This window comes from Aedes aegypti, chromosome 1 (assembly GCF_002204515.2).
Source record: "Aedes aegypti strain LVP_AGWG chromosome 1, AaegL5.0 Primary Assembly, whole genome shotgun sequence".
NCBI classification, from domain to species: Eukaryota; Metazoa; Arthropoda; class Insecta; order Diptera; family Culicidae; genus Aedes; species Aedes aegypti.
In genome coordinates, this window is record NC_035107.1 from 237,361,822 (window position 1) to 237,389,573 (window position 27,752).

General features: G+C 37.4%; 1 protein-coding gene across 1 annotated transcript in view; it reads left to right on the forward strand.

Annotated features, from left to right (window-relative positions):
- LOC5564678 (alpha-mannosidase 2) overlaps positions 1-27,752 on the forward strand; it is a 330,366-nt gene that overhangs the window by 75,861 nt on the left and 226,753 nt on the right. Inside the window, exon 2 of the mRNA XM_021837318.1 lies at positions 12,920-12,936. The gene's annotated coding sequence lies outside the window, so the exon portion shown is untranslated. The remainder of the gene's footprint in view (positions 1-12,919; positions 12,937-27,752) is intronic.

Genomic DNA, 27,752 nt, shown 5'->3' on the forward strand with positions numbered 1-27,752 from the left:
TATGGTTCGCGTAGGTAAAATGGGTTCTGCGTAATTGCTACTCTAAGTATTTGATGAGATAATCTCTGTTTAATCCAACTTTGATCCATATCTGTGTGCTATTCATAACTGTGGGATGACTGTAGTATTGACTGGTCCGCAGGATATGATAAACTGCACTGCCGTTGTAAAGTTTCCAAAAACGCCCATTTGCCCTAAATTCCTCGCGGCGAATAGCCCAGGAAAGGAGCATTTGCGTTTGATGAACTACCGCAATGTTATCTTCCACAAGAATGAAGAGAGCAAAACCACGGTTCCCTCCGGGGAACATTACGTGTCCTTTTGAGCAAATCCGTTAATATATCGCAAAAATTGTTTGTACACAAATGTCAAAAAAGCTGCGGAGCGTGAGTCCCTGATGATCTGGATTTGCTCAGGTGGTGCAGATTATTGATGCGCGCATTAGTTCTCTCTCTTGCTTTCCCGCTATGACGTCACTTTTAACTCTGCATAAGAACAGCGGGAGAATAGAAGAGAAAACTAATAGCACGCATCAATGAGTAAAGGCTCTCCGCGATTTCCTTGTTGTGTCATGAAATTCTACATGCAGCAGCGAAACCGCAGCGACTGTTTGTCGCTGTTGCCGTAAAAATCGCGTTGATTTGGGTGATCCAAAGCCACACCTCAAATCTTCAAGAGCACAAATCTAAAGAACCAGACGTCCATTCAAGCTGAAAACTCTATCGTTTAGTTACTCGATGGCCAATCGATCAAGTGTTCAGCTTGAACTGCTGTCGGGTACGTTAGATTTGTGCTATTGAAATTCTGAGGTATGCCTTCGATTTATATTCACCTTAAACAAAGAAGATGCACACATTATTTTATATCGAAAAATGAATCTAGGTTTATTCACGCTGTACCACACCACCAACTCCCTCTCTCCACTTATAGCGTGACATAATTTCCTCACGACCCCCAATTAAAAAAAAGGCGAATATTGATAATATATCATTACAAAATTCTCTAGATTCGCCATCTTTCGATCGATTTTGATGATTTGTTTTAGTAAAAACCACAAATCAGTTATAAATTTGCATGCACATCAAAATTGGTTCCGGATTTAGATTCAAGTTTGGTGGGGAACCTAGGTTATTTCACAATGGAAAAGCGCAACAATTTTTTTTTCGATTTTCGCACATCTTAAGGTGATTATAAAACTAAGCCGAACTTAAAATTTTCAAGTGCACAAGACTGGAGAATCTGACAATAGCTCGCGTTGAAAATCAATCAAATTACTTGCTTTCTGGTAGTAACCATTGCAATGGGATAAATTTTCAAAGCGGAGTGCTGTTTGGTTCAATCACATTCATTCAAGCCACAAAGCATAGAGTACAGCAAAAAAAAAATGAAAATCATTATTCCATGTTTTATGGTATATATTAGCATAACATCCAATCCACATGATTAAAAAATTGTAAAGAATTTCTAAAAATCAAATTAATTTTGGGCTATTCTCAATATTTTTGAGATTGTTTTAAATGTTTGTAAGTGCTTTTCAACCCTCTTCTTAGTTGTAACACCACTCATTGCCTTGTGTGAGTGTCAGATATATTGAAATGAAACCTTATAAAGTTATTAAGAAGATTTCAAACAAACAGAAAAAAGTCTTACCAAAACATGTAAGGATTCCGCTTAGCAACGCTAAGGTTTCCATATGGTAGAGTGTTTAAAAAGACGTTTTTTATGCCTAGTGTCAAATTTCCAGCTTATGACAAGAAAAAAAAACTTAAACATGTATTCCGCGAAACAAATTCAAAAATTTCGTTTCGTTTCGAAAAATCCGTGAGATATTTGATTTTGTATCGAGTTACACGAAACATTTTTAAATTTCGTTTCGTTTCGTCATTATCAGAGCAAGATATTCCGCGTATCGTTTCGTTTCGTATCGACATAGAAAAAATCCATATCGCATACCCTTACTCTCAACCAAAGATTGTTGAAGTGTGTATGATTATGAGCATGAGCATTGATGATCATACAATGGGTTACATGCATGCCCTGATTCGCTACTCGCCACATAGTAACGCACTTGCGCAACGCGGAAAATATTTGTATAACGAATTATTTCTCAAAATTATAAACTATTTTCGAAAAAATATTTGGTACCGGTTTAGCTCAATAATTATGGCTTTCACGTCTACAATTTTTCGATTGATGCTTTTATTTACGAGATATTTGCTGTTAGATGCCTTTCCCCATACAAAATGAAATGAGAAAACTTCTGCTGATCATCTGTGGACATGAGCAAAGCAGGTAATCTATTCATTGTTGCTATTCCGTGATTGACAAGAATAAACGAAATTGCACAGAATTAACAGACGGATCTTGAGAGTAGCTCACTATCTTCATTGTATTCTAAATATTATGAAGTCAATAACGATGCCGGCCACGCTCTTACGGCCATCGGGTAAGTGTGACAATGTGACATTAATACCTGATTGTTTAAGTATGTATGTATGCATGGTTAGGCCATGGCATACCATTAGTACCTCGCGTACCTGTAGGAATAAAAAAGACCCCTTTGTGTGGTTCTTAGCCTCTTGCCCAGCAACTCTTATCCCTTCATCCTCGTAGCACTGGTCGGGGTACGAGTCCCCTTTGGGAAGATCGGGTAACCAATCCTGGTGGGAACTTTGGTCGTCTGCTGACAGGCCCCCCCCCTTTCTCTTTGCTTTTGCTTCTGCAAACCTGGAGCGGCTCACAACCCCCATGTCAAGGGCGGCTGACCAGAGAAGCTAAACTGCGCACTATAGTCCACCAAACATTTAGGGGGAAAGGTCCTCCGGAAATCTAGGGAGTTGATGTCAGGCCCTGCAAAATTGAACCCTACTAGGCGATGTTGAAAATTTGCGTTCATTGTACAGAACAAGCTAGTTTTAAAGGTACTTGACCAATTGAGCGACAGCCGGTAGTCTAACGATTAACCACCACGCTGATACTGTATACGATAAACGAGGTTTACCCTCTATTGTTGCACATAGTAAAGGAACGTAAGTACTGGAAAGTTTTTTTGTCAATAGTAAGAGTCATGTAAATTGATAGAGAAGATTTTTCTTCACGATAGAAAAATTGTTATGTATATTTATTATAAGCATTAAAAATTCTGGTGGCAGGAGAAGGGGTTCAGGACGATTCTGGAGGGGGACGGCTTCCCTGCCGCCACTGTTCCTACGCCAATAACCGCAGTTCTTTAACATAAACGTGTCCATAAACGACGTGGTCATCCTTTGAATTTTCAGACCCCCTTTCCCCATTGTGAGCTTTTAACAAGCTTGGTGACAAGATTCGAAATATGCAAAGCAAGAAACAAATAGGGTTCCAAATTGATTCAGGTATCGTGCTTTGTTTATCCTACATGATTTTGTGTTATTGTGAGCACAGAGGGATGAAATAAACTAACTAATAATAGTTATCAATCACTAATATTTCTTAAAATTGTCAATACCTGTTCTAAAAAAATTCGGATGTTTTGCATAATTTGATACTTCTGTAATCTCTCTCGTAATATCAACGATTCTATACACACTAACACCATAAAGTATTGTAGAAACTACAGAAACTATTATTGACTCTGTATTTAAATTGAAATCAGATCCAATTGATGAGTTCTACTTTCTCTGCCTTGAGATCGGTGGTATCGGTGCTTTCACCACGATCCCCTAATTTTAAAACCGAAAAATCGAGGCTTATATCTTTGGATCTATTAGGATGAACACTAACCCCAAGAAGATACGGATACGGATAGCGTATCATTAGTACACAACCCGACATCGATTTAAACTCTCTCGCAGCAACGAATAATCATTCTCAAATAGCGCTAAAACCAACTACCCTGTGAACACAAACTTGTATACGATGGCGCATAAGAGTACAATAGTGGAGGTGGAGGCTATATGCAATAGAGCTGCATGCAGAGATTGAATTCCGAAAAAATAAGGGTATCTCTTACTCATCGCTCTCAGTAACAATCATGATCCTCAATACATCAAGAGAGTCTGTATATCGTCTACTGCTACAGCTTTGATTATATCGGAGGGATCACAGTGCATGATAAAACTCATCTGAACAACCTCCAAACGAGTTGGGGGAGCACTATTGCTACAGGATGCTCGGGGAATGTTTATCATGTCAGTAAAGTAAAACACTTACCTCTAATGATGGTAAATATGCGAGAAAATGGGTTTTATTATCGCTCTCTCTTTGGGGCTCTCCTTCGCTGCTGCTATTAATCAAGCTTGTTACAATATGCGAAACATTGCTGATCATGAACTAATACAGAAACCATGTTTTTCTTCGCTTGCTTCGAATTGAGAATGAATTCTGCAATTCTACATGTAAAATGTGCGTATATCTCATTTACCTTAGTAATCTTATATCCTGTCATATACGATCGTGTAATTGTTAGGTACCTTTTTTCTATATTGTTGGATACTGCACTCGAGTGAGTGCCCTGTTAGACGACGAATTAGTAGATGTTTCGAGTAGGTCCATATTAGACATTTTTTGAACACGTTCTGAAGTAAACACATAACAATTGCGCGCAGCTAACACGAAGTTTCCACAGCTTTATTAAGTTTGGAAAAATATCCTCACCCTTTGGTTGTTCTTTTCTTGGCAGTCAGAATCTTTAGGTCGGTACTCGCATCGATCTTACTAGGTATGTCAATAATTGGTAAAACTTTTCACACACGTTCAGAAATATTAATCGAACTGTCACAGCAGAAGTTTCGGTAAAAAAAAATCCCATTGCTTGGAATCAAACAAACACATCAAATTAGCGGTAGACAAAAGGCATTGACTTGGAGGGACTACTATACAAATATCAACATATGTTTCCTAAAAATAAGAATACAGTCAACTCTCCTTACTTGATACTCTGTATCTCGATATTTCCTATAACTTTGATCCCTCTGTAAGTCGAAACCTATCTAACTCGATGTTTGCACAAAACAAAAATATAATAAAATTTTATCAAAGTATGATTTTCATGCCTCATTATGATATAATTATTGTTAGGTAACTTTATCCCAAAAAAATTAAAACATAATATGTAATAGAGCGGTTCCACAGAAAATGACGACTTTTTTCCCAAATTTCATTTTTATATTTTTTGATTTGGATGAAATTTTGCACATGTTTTCTTTATGCCCAAAAATGCCTTTTTACATCATCGGTTCGCCAGTTTGACTCTACCCTTACTTTTGAGAAGGGCCTAAGAAAAAATTCCTTAATAATTAAAAAAAAAATATAACTTAGAAACGGTTTGTCCGATCAGTTTGGTGTCTTCCGCAAAGTTTTAGGTTATTGTTGGGACTATCTGGAAGAAAATAAACACCGTAATTTTTTATATATCGCAAATAAAGCTTAAAAATCAATTTTCTCAAAAACCGTATTTTTGATTTTTTTTTTTTATTTTTTTATATGTTAAAGTAGACAAAAAATGAAGTCTTTTGCACAGTGGGCCAAGATGGAGAAATCATGGACAAAACTTTTTGAAAATGGTAATAATGAACTTTTTAAATGTTTTTCAACTCAATTTTATGAAAGTACGCAAAATTTACAACAAAAAAGGTACACGGGAAAATCAGGCTAACTTTTACCGCTTCAAAGATACAGCGATTTTAATACAAAATTATTATATAATTTTCAATTTTCGATCATTTTCGAATGTTTTTCGAGGCTCATAAGCCTAGAAATTTGTTCGGTGTATGAAAGAGCAGATAATTTTTGACTAAAATGTTTGAAAAAATATTGATTTGGTAATTTTTCATGGTATGAGGCGAAATATAAAATGTGCCCTGTAAAAATTATTTATTTATTTTTTAACGAAACACAACTTCAACATTGTGATATTTTGATATGTAATTATCAAGAAAATATGGAACAAAATGTTAAAAGTTAAGAAATAACAAAATAACGAATATAAAGCAATCAATACGTGAAATGCATTTACAGGGGATAGGCAAAATGATTGAGATAGGCAAAATTTTGCCCAAATTCAAATGCTTATAACTTTATGAAAAATGGATGAAATTTGATGCATCTGGAAGCAGTCGACGGCAAAATTGGTACAGTTTTAAGAACTTTCTTGGTCATGCATCTTGGCCAATGGACACCGGAGATGTTCCGGATTTTCTGAGGTCATGTCCAAATGTCATTTTTTCTGTCGCTTGTATTTTTGTGCGGTGTAAAGTTCGATAGATGTTTGCAATTTTCCTAGAAACTAGAACTAATAGGAAGTTGAATGCCACCGGACGCATTAAGATTGGTTGGAAATCTTCAGAAATATGTCGATTTCCGTAAAACTGGTTCCGGAAAGCATGGTCAGTCATGTTTGTATTTCCAATCATGTAAATATTATCCGGAGCTATATCCAAGTGGACATCAACCTTAAAAATGATGTTTCCTGCAGCGTATTCAGAACCATTAGATGCACAGACCACTCTATAGAAGGTTCCAGGTACCCCGGGGGAAGTGGTCAATTAGGAACATATCCGGAACCATATCAATATGGGCACAAACTTCATGATTTTCAAAGGTTATGCTTTCCGAAGCATTTCCAGCATCACCGGCTGCCATGACCACTTTATAGTAGGTTCCAGGTGCCCCGGGGGATGTGGCCAATTCAAAACATGCCCGAAAACACATCAATATGGGTATAAACATCAAGATTTTTGAAGGTGATGCTAATAGAAGTATTTACAGCGCAACTTATTTATACGACCACTGTATAGTAGGTTCCATGGGCCCTGGGGGATGAGGTCATGTTTCGAATTGGCCACATCTCAAGGAGCCCCTGGAATCTACTATAGAGGGGTTATTACATCTTGTGGTTCTGAAAATGCTCGCCAAATCACATGGATCTTACTGTTTATGATAGAATGTGATTCTAAACAGATGAACGGACATGTTCCGAATTGGCCACATCCCCCGGGGCACATGGAACCTACTATAAAGTGGTCATGGCAGCCGGTGATACTGGAAATGCTTCGGAAAGCATAACCTTTGAAAATCATGAAGTTTGTGCCCATATTGATATGGTTCCGGATATGTTCCTAATTGACCACTTCCCCCGGGGTACCTGGAACCTTCTATAGAGTGGTCTGTGCATCTAATGGTTCTGAATACGCTGCAGGAAACATCATTTTTAAGGTTGATGTCCACTTGGATATAGCTCCGGATAATATTTACATGATTGGAAATACAAACATGACTGACCATGCTTTCCGGAACCAGTTTTACGGAAATGGTCATATTTCTGAAGATTTCCAACCAATCTTAATGCGTCCGGTGGCATTCAACTTCCTATTAGCTCTAGTTTCTAGGAAAATTGCAAACATCTATCGAACTTTACACCGCACAAAAATACAAGCGACAGAAAAAATGACATTTGGACATGACCTCAGAAAATCCGGAACATCTCCGGTGTACATTGGCCAATATGCATGGCCAAGGAGGTTCCTAAAACTGTACCAATTTTGCCGTCGACTGCTTCCAGATGCATCAAATTTCATCCATTTTTCTTAAAGTTATAAGCATTTGAATTTGGGCAAAATTTTGCCTATCGCAATCATTTTGCCTATCCCCTGTATATCGATGTAAGATAATGAAATATTATCATTCGAAAACAAAAGCTTTATGAGTAGAGGAGTAACGTGCCCAGTTGTCTCACACAAATATACCTGATGTTTTCTTAAAGTACAGCACGTTGGTATATTTTTGTGGTCGGACAGAAACGTACCTAATAGTTGATTCAAGTAATCATGTTGGTATAATAAAGAGTTGTTGCAGCAAAGACACAAGCAAGTGATAAACAAGCAAGTGATAATCAAGTGAAAAGTAAAAGATAGCTTAGAACAATGAAGTATAAAATGAACACCATCAACAAAGGTTGTGTAAATGTGTTTTCAAAAAAGTGTTCAAAAAGTTACCGAAATCTCACGGAAAGTAATATTGCCAAATTAGTTGAACTAGGATTTGCAGATGAAAATCAGCTTAATAAACAATTTAAAATTTGCTATTCGTGTCGTTTACAATTCGCCAAAAGAACAGCATTATCAAGCAGTGATGACTTATCAAGTAGTGAAGAGGAAGATGTTTGCATGGAAGAGGAAACAATAGAAGCATCAGCAACTTCAATACAGTCAACAGATTCCAATATGAATATTCCTAGTCAGGAGTCATTGGAAGCAACGTCAGCAACTTCAATAGAATCAACGAACTCCAACTTGAATGTTTCTAGGAGACGTTCACAAAACAGAAGGAGGAGTTTGTTTCCTATTTCATTCAAAAGTTAGAAAAATTGATACCACATGATTTAATTAAAAAGAGCAGTCTACATTTTTGAAATATAAAAAAAAAATAACTTGCAGGAAAGAGAATTTGTAGCTATATGTGATTTTTCAGAAAATTCACTTTTGTACTTCAGGATGAAGTTCAAAGTCATCGCTGGAATGCGCAGCAAGCAACTATTCATCCATTTGCGATTTATTTTAAGGAAAATTGCATGCTCAATCATTTAAGCTTTGTAGTGATTTCCGAATTCTTAACACTTAACACTTAAATTTGAACAAAATTTATTTCATGTCCGATGGAGCTGCATCACAATATAAAAATAGAAAGAACTTTTCTAGTCTTTGCCAATTTAAGAAAAACTATGATATAGATGTTGAATGGCATTTTTTTGCAACATCGCATGGCAAAGGGCCCCGCGATGCATTAGCGGAAACAATAAAACGCATGGCTAGTCTAGCTAAAGAACGTGAACATCCCATCAAAAATGCCAAGGAATTATTTGATTGGGCTCAAAAGCGAAAGGAGGAGCAACTAACACTAATTTTCTTTTCTTATGAAACTACAACAGAGTATGAACATATCAAGGAGACGCTTAATGAACAATATTCGAAAGCAATAACTACTCAGGGAACACAAAAATACCATTCATTTATTCCAGTTTCCGTAGATAAAATAGAAGTTAGGCAATTTCCAAACTGTAATGATAGTAAAAAAAATTGTAAACATTATGAAAAAGTAAGATATCTGTATCAAAATAGGACGCTCCATCATTGTATAAGAACATGAAATAAAATGCTTTCAGAAAAAAAATTCTTTATTTTATCAGCTCGAAAAACATCCGAAAACAACCAAAAGTTGTGAATTTACAGTAAATTTAATTTTAAAATCGCTGTATCTCGAAAACGGTAGCAATTAGCAAAATTTTCTCATATACCTTTTTGTTGCAAATTTTGCGTACTTTCATAAAATCGGGTCGAAAAGCATTCAAAAAGTTCATTTAGACCATACTAAAAAATCAACCTTTTTGTTAAAAATCATAACTTTTTGTCCATGATTTCTCCATCTTGACCCACTGTACAAAAGACTCCATTTTTTGTCTACTTTAAAATATAAAAAAAATCAAAAAAAACGATTTTTGAGGTAATGGATTTTTAAGCTTTTTTTTCGAAATAAAAAACAAATTACAACATTTTTTTTACAGTGTATATTTTTTTCCAGATAATTCCAAAAATAACCTAAAACTTTGCGCAAGACACTAAACCGACCAGACAAATAGTTTCTGAGTTTTAATTTTTTTGAAAATTGTTAAGGATTTTTTTCTAAGGCCCTTCTCAAAAGTAACGCTAGGGTAAAAATGGCGAACCGATGATGCAAATAGGCATTTTTGGGTATAAAGAAAGCATATGCCAAATTTCAGCCAAATCAAAAAATACTAAAGTAAACCGAAATTCGAATTCAAATGGAACCGCTTAATATTGATAAAAATTATTACTATTTGTTTTTTTTAACACATTTTATAATAAAATAAATATTTTGCATTTCAAAAAAATATTCCAAATCCAAATATTCATTTTTTATAGACATACAATTATTTATATGTTTATATGTTTTTTTTAATCCAGATCATTTCAATCAACTTGAATTTTTGACTTTTTTTTAAACAATCCAAGCGGTAACATATTATCTTAATATAATTATTGACTTATTGCAAGTGATTAAAAATTGACTTGTTGCGACATAAGCACAACTTTAAATTGCTTATTTTACATAACAACATATATTTTTCTGTCTATTGCTCTAATAACATAGTTTTCTTAGAATGTTCATATAATTGATCAAATGACTCGTAACTGAATGTATTATCCCGTATACTGGAGGCCAGCAGGCATGGACCGAGTTTATTGGCTTAACATTATGGCGCAGGTAATGTTTTGAAAGACGTAGCGTTATCAAAAGAGAAGAGAAAAGCATTTGTAATGCTAATATGATGCATAAACACATTTCTGTTGCTCATTTAGGGCTATCTTTTCGTGCTTAAGGTTACGATGCATTCGTTCAGTAATTTTAAGTCTCTTAAAGTTGTGCAGATACTTGTCCAAGTGCAACATCTTTCAATAGCTGAAGAGTATGTAACGGATACCAACAGCGTTATGGTGATTAATATCAATCTATTCTATTTCTGGCATCGAAAATTCATTGAAATTGTATCAACCTTCTATTTCCATATTTGTTAGTCAGAGGCATCCTGCTTAGTTCCACTCTCACTCTGCCGATCCAATTCAAACCCGAATCGAACAAACCCGAATCATACATACAAAAGGCACACTGTAGCAAATTTCAAAACCCAAGGCGGCTTTTCACCTTCCATCCGTACGAAATACGCCAACGCCATTACTGACTACTGGCTCCGTGGCATCTCATCCTCTATAGCTACACTGTAAAACATGCGGCCCTTCGAACGAACAAAATTAGTAATAATTTCGGGAAGAACGTGTGTTTTCATGTCATGAAAGTACACTATGACCAAAAGTCATTAAACTGTGCATTGTTTTACGGTAACGCTAGCTGTAGGTTACGTTGTCAATTTTAGTAATGGAAAATGTTATGGATTCATGAAGCATCTATTCTGTAATCATGAGAAAAATAAATAAAAAAGAAATAAGCACTTTTCAAAGATTCAGAAACCTGTAATTTATGATTCCAATTTTGAATGTGGCAATACGGTAATAAAATTATAATACAAATGTCCAGGATCATGAATATAGTTCCTGAAAAGCGGCAAGTTGAGCCATGAAATTATGAAACAAGATCTGGAAGCATGAACACAATTCATGAAAACATATTTATGTGCCATTTGTTTCGATTTGTGTCTTTCCATATTTAAATAATAAATTCATGAACAAGGGTCGTGGTTTCATGACTCGATGCCTTGATTGCATGAAACATAAAGCTTTTGTTCAACTTTTCGTTCATGAATCTGACTACGGATTTTCTTCCGTGCAGAGCAAACCCTCCGATGCGATCCATCATCGCACATCACACAAAGATTGTAGTATGCAAATTTCGGTGCACGGTACTCCAAAGGATACCGAAGGCACCGGATGGTGGTTTCATCGTCATCATCATCATCGCCATCGTCGTCACCATTGCCATTATCGCTCTGTGAAAGCCCTTACCAACGGAATGCAAAGCCTATGGGGAAGAGACTTAGTTGGTGCGATTTTTTCCAGCACAGTCAGCCAATTTAGAGCGAGTGCACAAAACGACCAGATGGATCCCCAAACACTACTGGACTGGCTGGGCGCATCACAACGTGGTAATTAAAAGCGAGTGGTACGATCAGTTCCTCGGCGGAATGAACGTTTTTGCGGAGTTTGGCTTTTTGTGAAGTACTATCGCAAGTAAAACTGTGAATAAAATCGAGTGCCATTAAGGTGCTACAACGTTAAGTTAGTCCTTTCAGGATAAGTTTTTTTTTAAACAGAAGTTTAGCGTTCAGATTTGAGTTATTTCTGTTTAGAGTTATCATAAAAGCTACTGCAAAAGCAAAATATATGTTTAAAAAATGGGATTTCCTAATGTGGAGCCATTCAAAGCTTGTTTAACCCTCTAATATCCAAATTTTTATTTTCAATCTAAATATCATTTTTAGTTATCTAAAATCGTTCTAAACACGTTTTGGATAATGATTTATTTTTATTCACATATCTATGGATTTCGGTTTTTGATTTTTATAATTTTTTTTTTTGAACATCCCTACCCTTTTTCATTTTTTCTTGAAGCCTCTTCCAGTTACTGATTTTTGGCAATAATAAAAATTTAAATTTTTACGCTTATTTTAAAAATATTAAATTTTAAATATTTTTCTGGAAATATTTTTATTTTCCGTGTATTTAACGCAAAAACAGGTTTAAAATTATTTGAATACCACCAAGCTTTTCTTTTGTGATAGGTTGATCGTAGAAAAATATAAAAGGTACGATTTTTTATATCACACGTTAAATGAACCCCGGGTATTTGTAGGTTATATAAGAATACAATTTTTTAAACAATTTTCAAAAATACAAAAAAGTTTCAAAAGTTATAAAAAACTTTTTTTATATGCGTGTTATGAGTCAAGGTTTTAGCCAAAAAGAAAATCATTTTGATTTCCGAGCTACGAAAAAATACACAAAATTTCAAAGTGTACCCCGTCTAAAGGCGGGGTTGGGTATTAGAGGGTTATGTAATGTTATATTTAAAACAGGAGTAAGTTTTTATGTCGATACTTGTGTGACGAACCATTCAAAGTTTGTTTGAAAATTACAAATACGTAACGTTGCCATTATAAACATATGTTATCCTAAGTATGAAACGAGCTCACCTGTTAGCAATCCGTCATCGATTGAACAAAAATATCTTTAGAATTACCCATCGGTCCTCAAAGGGCTATTTTGGAGGAATCGACTTGACAAACTCGGAGGAAGTTGCAGCACATCACGTATAAATGCCACCAGTGGACATTAATTGTATTGCCTTTCGATATTGATTTGCTTTGAATAAGCCGGACCCTATCTAATTATTGTCTCTTTCTCTTGCATTTCAGGATCGCCCGAGTAGAAGGTAGGTGGTTTTCCCGGGAACAATATTGCGCACCGGAGAGTACGATAAATGGGGCTGTAACAAATTGATTTCCAACTCAATCGGTTTACCTTTCTAGAGGAGAATGATGAATAAATTTATGCGGAAAGGGCTTTGAGTGGGCTTGCATTCATTGATGGAAGCCATAATTTGCAATCTCTGTCAATCAATTACCATAACAAAGACAGTTTTATGACTATGATTATTGATACAATGTACTTCAATATGGTTACGCATCGCACGAAGGTCTCTGGTTAATTTGGTGAGCAAGATGTAGAATTGCCTATCCGGAAATGGAATGTTCGATATCCGATGCAGTCTTGGATCTTTTGGCAGGAAAATTAACATAATAGTTGATACACTACATAAGGAAAAGCAATTTTATATTTCAAATCAAAATTTTCAAAACTTTCACATGACAATTTAGGCTTATTTTAGTGAGTATAACCTATTAGTACAAAATCTCTCTCAGCTATACCAGAAATATGTAGTTTCTGGTATCTCTATAAGAAATTTTGTAATTTCTGGAAACATTCGAAAAGATACTCCTGGAAACATATTTAAGAGACATCCTTCAAAAAATCCTATCAATTTACTGCAGAACATTATAGCACAATATATGAGAATATTTTAAGCAAATGCCTGAAAAAAACCTTTGGTGATTATTGGGCCAAATCGAGAAGTACTTTGAAAAATCCCTGACGGTATTTCTTGGGGAAATTTTTGAAGCTTGATACAATTTGAAAGCGTGGTGGGAACCCCTGTAATGGGAAAACCTATAGGGCAGGGGTTACCAACACACTTTTTCAGGGTCGTTCACAATAGTTTTCTCCCGGACAATCTTACCTTTTATACTTGGTGACAAAGCGGACAATACAATAACAAAATGGCGGAAACAAGATTTTCTTTAAACAAAGTAAACTGAAACAATAGTTAGGGTTTAGCAGGCCTTACATTTTATTTAAAAAGAAATTGTTATTTAATATTCGTGCACTAATTTTTCATAATTTTTATTTTCGGAACTTTTACAGATTTATGAGCTCACCGTTGCGGCCGTTTGATGCGATGGTCGACATGCTGGAACCTCGTTGGGGGGGGGTACTCTTCTCCTCGCTGGATCGTCTGCTTCTTTCTTCTACTTGTTCTTGATCTTCTTCTGTTTCAATTCTTCTTGCTTCTGTTCCCACACTTGACAAGGGAATTTTCACTTCACTGACGGTTTGGCCAATGTAACGGAGGCCACAGTTCCGAGTCCGGGGAGTGGTACCAATCGCGCGCGCACTTTACTATGTGGTCTTTATCAAGCGAGCTTGCACCATTTTGAGCAGGACAGTATCAGTCTTTACGTAATACCACTTTCACTATTCCTGTCCGCTCGACCACTATTGTTTCCTGCAGTTAACATTCATTGTCCATTGTCTTTCACCACTTGCTCGCTTGATTTTTTTTTGTTGTACGTTACTGATCAACGTGATTTTAACGCGGTTGAGATTAACGTTTCTAACAGGTGCACATTCCTCAACCGTTCGTGGTGATTTTCACTATTGATCCGCACTAATTTAGCTTTAAGGTATTTTTTAATGTTGTGGTATTTTAGCTGATTTATTTAACACCTTTTTTTCGTGAGTTCTAAATTTTATCCACTGACTCTCACGCGGAACAACTACGGTTAGTTTAATTTGTGAACTAAACCGCGAACCGTCACTGTCTTCACTCCTCCGGACTTTGTTCAATATAAGAGAGCTCACCCTATTTCGAGTGCGCTATTTATAGTTCATGACGATCTTCCATTTCATGGTCAAGGTCTAGACGATCATGATGACGATGACAAACGTGGACACGAAGAAGGACGAACGATGACAGTTGATCGGCAAAAACTTACACTCTAAAAGGGGCTTGGTTGATATCCTATACTAAATTACACACTTACTCCGACAAAACTGGCTGCATGCTTTGCCTTAACAAAATTCAAATTCCCTGCTACTTGTTTCCGCATAATTTAATAATCAAATATATGAATGTAAATAAATATTCTGAATAAATAAATAAATGAATATATTCGTGTAAATAAGCAATCTGAGTAAATGAATAATCTGTGTAAATAAATAATCTGTGTAAATAAATAATCTATGTAAATAATAATGTAAATATATATTCAAAATAATGTAAATAATCTAATTAATGAATGAATAAATAAATAAATAAATAAATAAATAAATAAATAAATAAATAGGTAAATAAATAAATAAATAAATAAATAAATCTAAACTACGATCGGAGTAAGGTAAAAAACAAAAATAAATATTTTTCTGAAAGACATCAACCAAAAGACTACTAAATACGAAATAAACGTCACTCAAACACTAATTGAAGCGGAGACAGACATTTATTTCACATTTAGACATTTAAATTTTTAAGACAGCACAAAACATATATTACATCATATTGTTGCTAAACCTCTAACTTGCCTTCTCACCAAGTATTTTATTGTGACCCGAAATCAACGGTCACAATCTTCCCGGAGTCGGGGTAAAAAAAACAAAGTGTTTTTTTTTTCTCAACCTGGGCTGCCAACCTTCGATGCGACTACTGCTCCATTAGTTCCTGTTACAATTCGTTGAATGATTTTTCATGGAAACCAGAGGAGCTCTTTCCAACTAATTGTAAGAATCTAATGGAGTGAGCCTGTCCATCAGATGCGACTACTGCTCCACCAGTTTCAGTTACAATTCGTTGGATGATTTTTCGTAGTAACCAGAGGAGCTCTTTCCAACGAATTGTAAGAATCTAGTGGAGTGAGCCTGTCCACCTTCTGTTTCGAGCAGTTTCCAGGGAACGGTCAAAGTCGGTGGGATAGTGGATTGCCAAATTTTTCATTGCTAGGATCGTGGAGTTTGCGAATGTTAGATTGTTCATGGTGCGTCAGAATAAACTACATGTATAGGCCATCATTTCAGTTGTTGAGTTCAATTATAGGTTAGAAATTCTCCCCTCAACCGTTTTGTGGTTGATTTTAAATTATCATCTTAGAGACCAAACTATCTGCATCGTCTCTTTCAACTACAACTGTCACAAGATTCGCCTTGGACAACAGAACACTTATTATACTACCACATTCAACCTTTTTCAATCATTCTAACCCATTCATAAACCCCCAAATCATTCACACTCACATTCATTCACTCCATTTTACACGAACATTCTTCTTATCAATGCTAGATCTACGAGCTAAAGTTCATTAATGGTAGGGCGCCCTATAACTAATTTCGTCATATTATCACTCTCCTAGGACAGAGTGACTATGACTTTTAGTTAAAATTAATTGAATAACATCCACTCATTTCGTTATTTCATTGAACTCGCTTGCTTTTGCAAGAGAAAAATTAGAAATCCCGTTGAATGGTGCTATTCTAATTTCCGTGTATCCATTCGGCACTCCGACATGGATGTGGCTGCGTGCTTTAATTTCGCACACCCCTAGTAGGTAGTTGTTTTGGTTTTTTTTATAACTGTCAATGAACTCAACGACTACGATGACGGCACAATATAAACAAGGAACTGATGACGAGACAGTGGTTCTGCTTGGTTTTCAACTATTTCGGGTAAGTATGTTACTAATAATTTTGTTGTTTTCATATAATTTCAGGTGATCTAGGCGGGAATACGATGGACAAATAACAGGCTACCTATTTTGGACGATTTGCTGAGCGACAGACCGGAAAACATATATGCCAATGTCTAATGTTTAAGTGCCGACAATGACGATAGAAAAACCTAAAATAAAGCGACTCAACATGAATGAAGTGATTTTACTAGTGAACCAAAGAAAGACTAATCGTGATGGAACTGTGAATGGCTGACACTGTCTACCCTGGCTTAAGATGTGCAGCTGGCCATACACCGAGGTTTTTTCCACTCATATCCTCCAGCTCATATGACGACGTACCGATTTTCGCTTTGACACGACAAGGAAGGAATTGAGGGCCGTATTTTGCGTTGTAGTTTTCGGCTGCATTGGACAACTTCATGTTTCTTTTGTAGACTAGCTGACCTGCAACAAATGGTTTGGAATACTGTCGATGACGTAGGTTGTAGTGATGAAGAGATTTTTCGTGCGCTTTTTCTAGATTCTTGCTGACAAGCTCATAAATTCGAGAGAACATTATTTTCCTTCGGTCGTTTTGCTCTTCAGCTGTAAGGTTTTCTGCGTGACGTGTAAGTTTGTGATCTGTCCCTGATTCAGAAAGCTCATGCCCGTGAGTTACAAAATACGGCGTGAAACCGGTAGAGGCATGCAAGCTTGTATTGAGAAGCATTTCTATTTCAGCAGTTCGAGTGTCCCAGAGTCTTTGATCCTCCTTGACGTACGTTCGAATGGCAGCACTGATCGTACGGTTGACCCTTTCCACAGGATTGGCCTGGGAATGGTATCTTGAATTGAGCCAATGTGTTATTTGAAACTTGTTCAGCATTTCCTTAAATTCTTTGGACGTAAAACAGCTACCATTATCGGTAATGATCACTTCGGGTGCTGAGTTTCGGAGGAACCATTGCTCTTTCAGGATGGAACAGAGACTCGAACTGCTGATGCTTCGTACTGGTTGAAGTAAAACCCACTTGGAGAAGTAGTCAACTACAACCAGTAGGAATTGGTTTCCTCTGCGACTACGTGGGAGTGGTCCAACGTAGTCGGCTGAAATAATTTGCCATGGACGAGCAGCGATTCTCATATTGCCCATTTCAGGAACTACTGGTCGCGAGGCCGGCTTGACTTCCTTACACGTAGTACATTGCTGAACGTAGTGTCGGATTTCTCCAGCCATTTTCGGCCAGTAGTACCGCTGTCGAATTCGCGAAAGTGTCCTCTCGTAGCCAGGATGAAGGCAGGAATCATGGCATTCATGGAGAATACCGGCAATCTCCGATTTTTGAGGGACAGCTTTCCACTCATAACTCGAGTCCGCTGGGGAATCAGAGGCGGAAATGAACTTGAAAAGACGACCATTTTCCACCCTGAAGTCTACGTACTCATCTGGCTGACTCAATACCTTGCTGACCATAGTGGAATACCAGGAATCTGATGAGTCTACGGCAGCTACCACACTCCTGGATAGAGCGTCGGCGACAACATTATCTTTGCCCTTACGATGGACCACGGTCATATCGAATTGTTGCAAATTTAATGACCATCGACTGCATCTAGATCCTACTTTCCACTTGGTCTTCAAGATATGAGTCAGCGCAGAAGAGTCAGTAACCAGGGTGAAATGGTAACCTTCTATATACCCCCGGAAGGCGTCAATGGCCAGAATAGCAGCCAGCGCTTCCTTCTCTGCAGCGTGATAGTTTTTCTGAGGCGTGGTGAGTTTGTGCGAGAAGTACGCTATCACTCGCTCTCCTTCCTCATGCTGCTGCGTCAAGATACCCGCTACCGCGACGTCACTTGCATCGGTTTGAATTTGAAATTCCCTCGTAAAGTCAGGGCTTCCCAGTATGGGAGAAGAGATTAAAAGCTCTTTGATCCTGTAGAAGGACTCTTCTGCAGAATCATTCCAGTGGATCACCTTGGATTGGGTTTTTAGGAGATCGCTCAACGGAGCAGTCACTCCGCTAAAGTCTGCTATGAATCTCCGGTAATAGTTCACCATTCCTAGGAATCTCCGGAGTTTCGTTATTGTTGTTGGCCGCTCGTATTCTACGATTGGGCGTATTTTATCGGGATTTGTCCGCAGACCGTTTGTGCTCAACAGATATCCTAGGAATGGGACCTCAAAAACTACGAAGCGGGACTTCTCCAGATTGATGCTTAGGTTTGCTTGGCTTAGACGACGCGCAATTTCAGTGAGGAGCTGCACATGATGCTCGAACGTTTCTGTCACCACGACGATGTCGTCGAGGTATACAAAAACGTACGGTTCCAGTACACCATGACCTAAAACAGAATCCATCAGCCGAGCCAGTGTGGCAGGACTGTTTATGAGGCCGAAAGGCATCCTGGTGTACTGGAACAACCCTTTGCCCTGCACACTGAACGCTGTGTACTTCCTCGATTGTGGATCTAGAGGGACTTGCAAGAAAGCCTCTGAAAGGTCGATTGTGGAAAGAAATTTAGCTTTCGGAAGTTGACCTAAGATGCGTCCAGGGTGAGGCAAAGGGTAAGCATCACGCACAGTTCGCTCATTGATTTTGCGCGCGTCTAAGCACAACCTCACCTTATTTGGTTTAATTACTGGAACGCAGTTCAAGGACCAATCCGAGCTACTCCTCTCGATTATCCCCAAGTCCAACAGCCTTTGGAGTTCTATGGCAACCATTTCTTGCGTTTTGGGCGACATACAATACGGAAACTGCCGGACAGGTGGCTGATTCCTCCACTCCTCTTTCAGAATCTTGTGTTCGGCTAAAGGGGTTAGTGTGAGACTACCCTCTCGAGCTGGAAGAAATTTCGTTTTAACCTCCTCAATCAGCCTAATCTGCTCTTCTGTTAAGACGGATTCATTTGACGATTCTTCTAGCGTGGAAACAATTGCCTCTTGCCCATTCGAAAGCATGGTAGGTTGGATATTGAACTTTCGCCAAAAATCCATACCACATAAGCAATCGATGGAGAGGTTTGCCACTACTAGAGTAGGAATTACTCGTACCTTCCCTTGAACAAAGAATGGGAGGTGAGCTTGCCCAAGAATCTTTAATTGGTCCCCGCTAGCAGAACGCAGTGAAATACTTCGTGGAGGTTGATGTAGACGCGTGGAATTCAGTTTTGAGTAGATTTTCGCACTGATTATCGTGTGATTACTCCCACTATCTAGCAGAGCGTGAATGGGAAAGCCATAAATTTTGACTGGTAAATATGGGCGATTGTCATTTTCATAAGGATAGGTAATATGGTACACTTCAGATGAATCTGCGTATAGATTGGATGGAACGAACTCCCAAAAGGGTGGTGGAGTTCGTTGAGAACTAGAAGTAGTTGAGTTTACGCTTGATGGTTTTGCGGACGGCGATTTTCGTTCGCATGTTTCCCGTTTTTTATACAAAAAGGGCAGAAATCAGTGGGAAAACCGTGTAATCCACACGTGCTACAGAATGTTCCACGGGGCTGTCTACACATAACAGTGTGATGCCCAAATCTCCCACAGTTGTAACAGGTGTTGTTAGGGGGAGGAGTGTGATTATTAACCACCTCTTCTAGGGTAAGCGCTGGACGAGATTGACTGCCAGATGGTCCTGCTGCAGACGAATTGTACAACGGATCATTCGACGAAGTCCGTGCCTGCGCATTTGAAGGCTCTGAACGAGAATCTGAACGTTGATTGTTAGGAGGGATTTGTTTGTTGTTCGCATTTTGTGGGGGATTTGGTGAAGTTCGGATATTTCGATTTGGATGGTACTGCGGAGACGACCCTACGCTAGCTGTTTGACTAGATTCATGAGCATCAGACTGGCCACTGGGATTTTTCTGTTTTTTCTTCGCCGTTGGTTCTTTGCTACTAATCGCTTGGACCGTTTTATCCGTTCCAAAGACCTTGTTGTAGGCGGAAAAATTCAAAGCGTCGAGTTTTTGGCCAGCCGCTACTAGTGTTTCCAAATCAGCTATCGGGAGGAAAGTCATTTGGCGCTTGTAATCAAGACGCATGTTTTGTTGGAGAATTTGCATTTTCTCCAGATCTGGGATCTGGGTACTCATGGTACGAAACAACTTCTCCATCTCGAAGAAGAACTCGTGAAACGACTCATACTTTTGTTGACGCCTCTGGTAGATTTTCATTTTTATCAGGGCGTCTAAATCGGGGTGCATGTACGTTCTACGGAGTTCGAAGACAAGGTGCTGCCAATTCATTAACCTGCCAGTCGAACGTTGTGACATGTACCACTTCAACGCCGATCCAGAGAACAAATGCACCGCCGACTCAAATAACTCTCTATCCGAAACATGCTCCGCTTGAGATAATGCCTGAACATGCTCCAGGAACTCATTCAGTTTCAGACCTTGATCATCTCCGCTGTACTTTGCGATATTCCACTTGGAAACAGGCAGAGTATGGCGAGTTTGATAAGGCGCTGCATATTGATTATAAGGGTAAGGATTTGCAAAGGATTGATAAGGCATTTGATTGGGAACAGATTGTTGGATGGGTGGTGTTGGTACGGTTGGATGTTGAGAGAATGGATCTACTACTGGTCTGCTAAAATGTGGATTATTAGAAGTAATAGGGAAAGTCGTATTCAAATTAGGGTTACTATGAATGCTACTGAATCGGTTTTCTAAGGAACCTGTTCCCTGGGATTGTTTGAATGGATTTTGGGATGGGAGAGGATTTTGAGGTTGGGAGTGGGACCAAGGAAAGGTATTGAAGTTATGGTTCGGATTAAAGTAATTTAGTCGGGGTGGTTCCTGGGGCGGAACAATTTCATCAGAAGTTTGAGTGCCCACATCTTTTCCTTTCCTGCGTTGCAACTCAAATTCTAAATCCATTATTCTGTTTTGCAGAGAATGAATCCAATCGAGGTCGTCCTGACTTAAAACAGTCATTCTAGGCGGCGGTGTGACATCCAACTCTACCCGTTCATGATTGACATTTGCTTGGCTTGTTCCTGGCTCATTATTTTCTGGGTTTGCAGTCAAGGATTCATTTAGGGGTGACTTGTTCAGCTCTGGTTCCAAAATACCTACTATATCTACCAACACGTTTTGCAAATTGCTATGGAGATTAGGTGAATCTTTGGCCGAAGTTAAGATCACTATAATACGAGCTCCTAAATGTAGTAGACGAGCACTGTAAAGTTTCCTTTCATCCTCGCTATTTATTAAATCCCACTTAGCCTTGAATTCGGAAAGTTTTTGCAAAGATGTTTGAATTTCGTGTTTTACATCGCCTTTCAAAATACCCTTCAAACTATTAGCAGAACACTGTTTCTCGTTTTTAAGACTATCGCGTAGCCATTTTCTTTTCTGGGATAAACTCAAATTCGCATCTATCACTATCGATCGCGATTCCAGCTCCCAATCTAACTCATCGACTTCGAGAAAATCTACTCTCATGCCATAATACCATTTGATAATGAGCTCACTAGCTTGATCGAATGTTGGACGAGCTAAAGCCATTTTAGCTTTTTATTTAAATAAGAAAAGGAATTTTGCAATAAATATTTACAAAATATGTAAATAAATCTCAGATAAATAAGTAAATAAATATTGTAAATAAATCTATCTAATAAATAAACACATTAAGAGACAATACAAGTAAATAAATCTCTTAATAAGTAAATAAATATTGTAAATAAATCTATCTAATAAACAAATACATTAAGAGACAATACAAATAAATAAATCTCCTAATAAATGAATTATGAATATGCCAAATAGCACACTGTAATAAATAAATAATTAAACACTACAATAAATAAATAAATAAATTACATCTGAATAAATATATCACAGGAAACATAAAAGAAAATAAATAAATAAAGCTATCACAGTTTCCTTGAATAATTTAATTCGAAAAAAAATAAATCTTTCACAATTGTTCACAAGAAATAAGAAAAATAAGCATCCATTGCTAATTGAATACATGCAACATCGAACATTTGAAATTGACGAAGTTTCAGTGTGAGCTCGAAAATAATAAAGTGGTTCGAATTTCAGATTTGTAATTCAATTCAACATCTGAAATGAATGGCATTTATGTAGTGGGTTATCATCACTCGCAACAATCCGCAATTTGCTTTTTCCACAATTTTCACAATAATTAATAAGGGTCCACTATTTCCACTCAACGACCTCGCGATTATTGAAATTAATTTAATTAATTGAAATTCTCCGGGAGACCGATTAAAAAAGGGTTTTACTTCAGGCCGTGAAGTAAAACACTTTTTTTTTATTATTAAAACTTTTACGTTGGGCGCCAATTGATACAATTTGAAAGCGTGGTGGGAACCCCTGTAATGGGGAAACCTATAGGGCAGGGGTTACCAACACACTTTTTCAGGGTCGTTCACAATAGTTTTCTCCCGGACAATCTTACCTTTTATACTTGGTGACAAAGCGGACAATACAATAACAAAATGGCGGAAACAAGATTTTCTTTAAACAAAGTAAACTGAAACAATAGTTAGGGTTTAGCAGGCCTTACATTTTATTTAAAAAGAAATTGTTATTTAATATTCGTGCACTAATTTTTCATAATCTTTATTTTCGGAACTTTTACAGATTTATGAGCTCACCGTTGCGGCCGTTTGATGCGATGGTCGACATGCTGGAACCTCGTTGGGGGGGGGTACTCTTCTCCTCGCTGGATCGTCTGCTTCTTTCTTCTACTTATTCTTGATCTTCTTCTGTTTCAATTCTTCTTGCTTCTGTTCCCACACTTGACAAGGGAATTTTCACTTCACTGACGGTTTGGCCAATGTAACGGAGGCCACAGTTCCGAGTCCGGGGAGTGGTACCAATCGCGCGCGCACTTTACTATGTGGTCTTTATCAAGCGAGCTTGCACCATTTTGAGCAGGACAGTATCAGTCTTTACGTAATACCACTTTCACTATTCCTGTCCGCTCGACCACTATTGTTTCCTGCAGTTAACATTCATTGTCCATTGTCTTTCACCACTTGCTCGCTTGATTTTTTTTTGTTGTACGTTACTGATCAACGTGATTTTAACGCGGTTGAGATTAACGTTTCTAACAGGTGCACATTCCTCAACCGTTCGTGGTGATTTTCACTATTGATCCGCACTAATTTAGCTTTAAGGTATTTTTTAATGTTGTGGTATTTTAGCTGATTTATTTAACACCTTTTTTTCGTGAGTTCTAAATTTTATCCACTGACTCTCACGCGGAACAACTACGGTTAGTTTAATTTGTGAACTAAACCGCGAACCGTCACTGTCTTCACTCCTCCGGACTTTGTTCAATATAAGAGAGCTCACCCTATTTCGAGTGCGCTATTTATAGTTCATGACGATCTTCCATTTCATGGTCAAGGTCTAGACGATCATGATGACGATGACAAACGTGGACACGAAGAAGGACGAACGATGACAGTTGATCGGCAAAAACTTACACTCTAAAAGGGGCTTGGTTGATATCCTATACTAAATTACACACTTACTCCGACAAAACTGGCTGCATGCTTTGCCTTAACAAAATTCAAATTCCCTGCTACTTGTTTCCGCATAATTTAATAATCAAATATATGAATGTAAATAAATATTCTGAATAAATAAATAAATGAATATATTCGTGTAAATAAGCAATCTGAGTAAATGAATAATCTGTGTAAATAAATAATCTGTGTAAATAAATAATCTATGTAAATAATAATGTAAATATATATTCAAAATAATGTAAATAATCTAATTAATGAATGAATAAATAAATAAATAAATAAATAAATAAATAAATAAATAAATAGGTAAATAAATAAATAAATAAATAAATAAATCTAAACTACGATCGGAGTAAGGTAAAAAACAAAAATAAATATTTTTCTGAAAGACATCAACCAAAAGACTACTAAATACGAAATAAACGTCACTCAAACACTAATTGAAGCGGAGACAGACATTTATTTCACATTTAGACATTTAAATTTTTAAGACAGCACAAAACATATATTACATCATATTGTTGCTAAACCTCTAACTTGCCTTCTCACCAAGTATTTTATTGTGACCCGAAATCAACGGTCACAAGCTGTCTTAAACGAATTTCCTGGTCGACACGTTGAATGATTCCTAAAGTAATACGTCAAAAATTACCCTCCATTAGAATTTTACATTCCTTCCCTTCAGGTGAAACATATCGAAAACCAAACATGGCTGTCACAATGCCCAAATATTCATAAATAATGGATGAACGAAGTTGATCTTCTTATGTCAAACTTTCTACTATAGTGCACAAGGCTAATTTAATTTCGTTTCACGAGATTTGTGTATTCAAAATTCTTAAATTCCAAGCTGTTTCACCGACTAGTCTGCACACGCAGCACCGGCAGCACTGACAGACATTATAACCTTGTAGTTAATCGTCAATTCACCGTCCTTACACATCATCTAGTCCTGTACCACGTGCAAAGGCAGACATCAAACTCATCATCATTGCCGTCGTCTTCCCTGTCATCGATCGTGTCGTTTCCGCTATTTTTATCCAAACCATCCCTCACCGCGTGTCTTTACGACCGTCTGTGTCCAAACTGACTAATAGAGTAAAGTGGGGCAAAAGTTGCAATTTAAGATATCTAGCTCAATCCCATATAAATAGTATGAATATAATCCTTTTCGAATTCTTTTAAAATTAGACCCTTACACTTTAAAAATTATGGAAGTCGATTTAAAAATGTAAATATTATGGCTAATTTTCATGATAAATGATAAATTTTAATATTCAATAAAATTTACATCGCATAGAACAAAATAGAAATAAAAAACAATTCGATTTTTATATTAGGACTAGTGGCCCCGGCAAACTTTGTCTTGCCATCAAGTAGGCTGCTGAAAAACGCCATGATACGTCCCGTGCAAAATGACACTCCCGTCCACTCCCTTTTTCCCGACATTCCCGTTCAATATCCTTTGCATTTTATATACACAAACACGTCGGAACACTTCAAGAACAAAACTGTGGAAGAATTTTCATTATCCGATTCCCCGTTCTCAAGCCATTTCGTGACATACAAACCAGGTCCGTCGCACTCGGGCTCAGATTGGGTACCACTTCTAGTACTGCATTTGGTCCCTCGGTAGTGTAAAAGGTACCCAAGTTTGACACATCGCAGTACACTTTTCACGGCATTCTAGATTACCTTATGAGCCATACAATTTTGGGCATTTGCAAGGGACATGAAGGTCTTTAATTTGTCTTTGTACAAACACCATTCAATTTTTATTTATATAGATGAACTTAGGCCTTGCATAAATGAATGAAAACCGTTTTTGACCCAAAGTGCAGAAAAAGTTCGAATCAGTGGGGCAAAAGCTTGAACTATTTGTTATCTAACGGAATAAAATGACAATTACCTCAAAACCAATCTGCCCAACAAATGAATAAAAGTTAAAAGTGCTGCAATATCGGTAACTATTGACGCATTTCCTTAGTTTTATTTCCTGTGATGAATGCATAGTTTTTTTTGCAACATTGGAATATATGGAATTGTCCACCATTGCAATTATTGCGGTAGGTCATTTTGTAAGATTAGATAAAAATGACCCAAATTTTCTTTTTCGTCAACATTCACCCTACTAGTTGGAATAAATCTGCCTCCAATTCAAATGTTTCATAGAACATAATTAGACAATGATACCAGCATTGGTCTTGGATAACTGTACAGTTCTCTGTCGGACCTCCATGGAACTGGTCCAAAATAGGATAAATTTATTGTTCTTATAAACTGTAAAATTTCAGAATCAAACTTCTTCAGTCTTAAAAACCAAAGCAGACCTGATCGAGCAAATCATTTGAAGGGTACTGGCCACCCAGAAACAGAAAAACCAATTGACAATATTCCTTGAATTCAAGGCCTTCCATTAACCACGTGGTCATCTATGGGGGAGGGTTTGGGGGGGTACTTCTGGCAAATGACCACGATCCATACAAATTTTAATGTAGTTTCACGGACAAAAGACCACAATATGAAGGGAGAGGGTTTATGGACAGCCCCTTCGGAATCACTTCAATTTGTAAAAAAACACCTTTGAAGGGCTATTCTTATAGCACCGGCTATTCTTATAGCAGGAGCAAGCTAACCGGGCTGTCAAAAAATATCGTCGGCAACGATATTTGGGACCAATAGGAGTACAGGTCTGGCTCATGGTATGTAAAGATCAGATGTGATGACGACAAGCATGTCAAAAAAATTGTTCGCAGCTAGCCAAACATGACGTCATCTTCGGCTAATTCGTGAATTTTCGGCTTGTCGAAGTTGGCATTGCACAACTACCACTTTACAATTGACGTTATCATAAATACCAATCTGATGCTTCGACCACACCTCTAAATACCCCACATCGATTTGTGTCTCTCCGGTGGCAGGATATTCTTTGTCATGTGTATGTAGTTGTGAGATCTCTGTGCATTACCATGGTAATTGCAATAAAAAGCAGAGGTGAAAGATTTGCTTTTGTTGGTGGAAAAATGAAATCCATCCAAGTAGGGTGCTCTTGAAGGATGTTTCAAGTAGTGATTTTGATTTTTTTTTTTGGGAATCAGGCTTATTCCAGAAGCAAATTTCTAGGCAAATTTTGAATACTTCTATTTAATTTTTGAATATATGTATCACCCGTACTGGAAAATTAGGTTGTTGAAGGATTTCATGAATAAACAGTGAATTGCTTGGATGAATGCTGTAAATTGTTTGACAATATGTAGATGATGTGGAATGTTTTGAAATTAGCTGCGGGGTTATCAATTGTGCCAACCCTTTGGCTTTTGTTCGATCGTCTCGATCTCTGGTAATGCTTTAAAAAAAAAGTGAGAGATTTAAGTACCTCCAGGAGGAAAGTTAAGTTCCTCCGAGTTTCTGTAAGTATTCGTTCAGAAGTAATCTTAAAAATTCCTTAAGGAGTTATCTTAGGAATTCCTCCTGAAATTTCTCGTGAAATTCCTCCAGCAATTTATAAGGAATTCCTCCAGAGATTATTGAAGGATTTTTCCAGTAATTTTTAAAGTAAAACTTCCAAGGATTTCTTTTCATTTCAGGAATTCTTTCAGGAATTCATCCAGGAATTTCTTCAAGAATTCCTCCAAAAGTTCCTTCAAGAATTTCTCCAGTAGTTCCTTCAAGAATTCGTCCAGGAGAGCCCG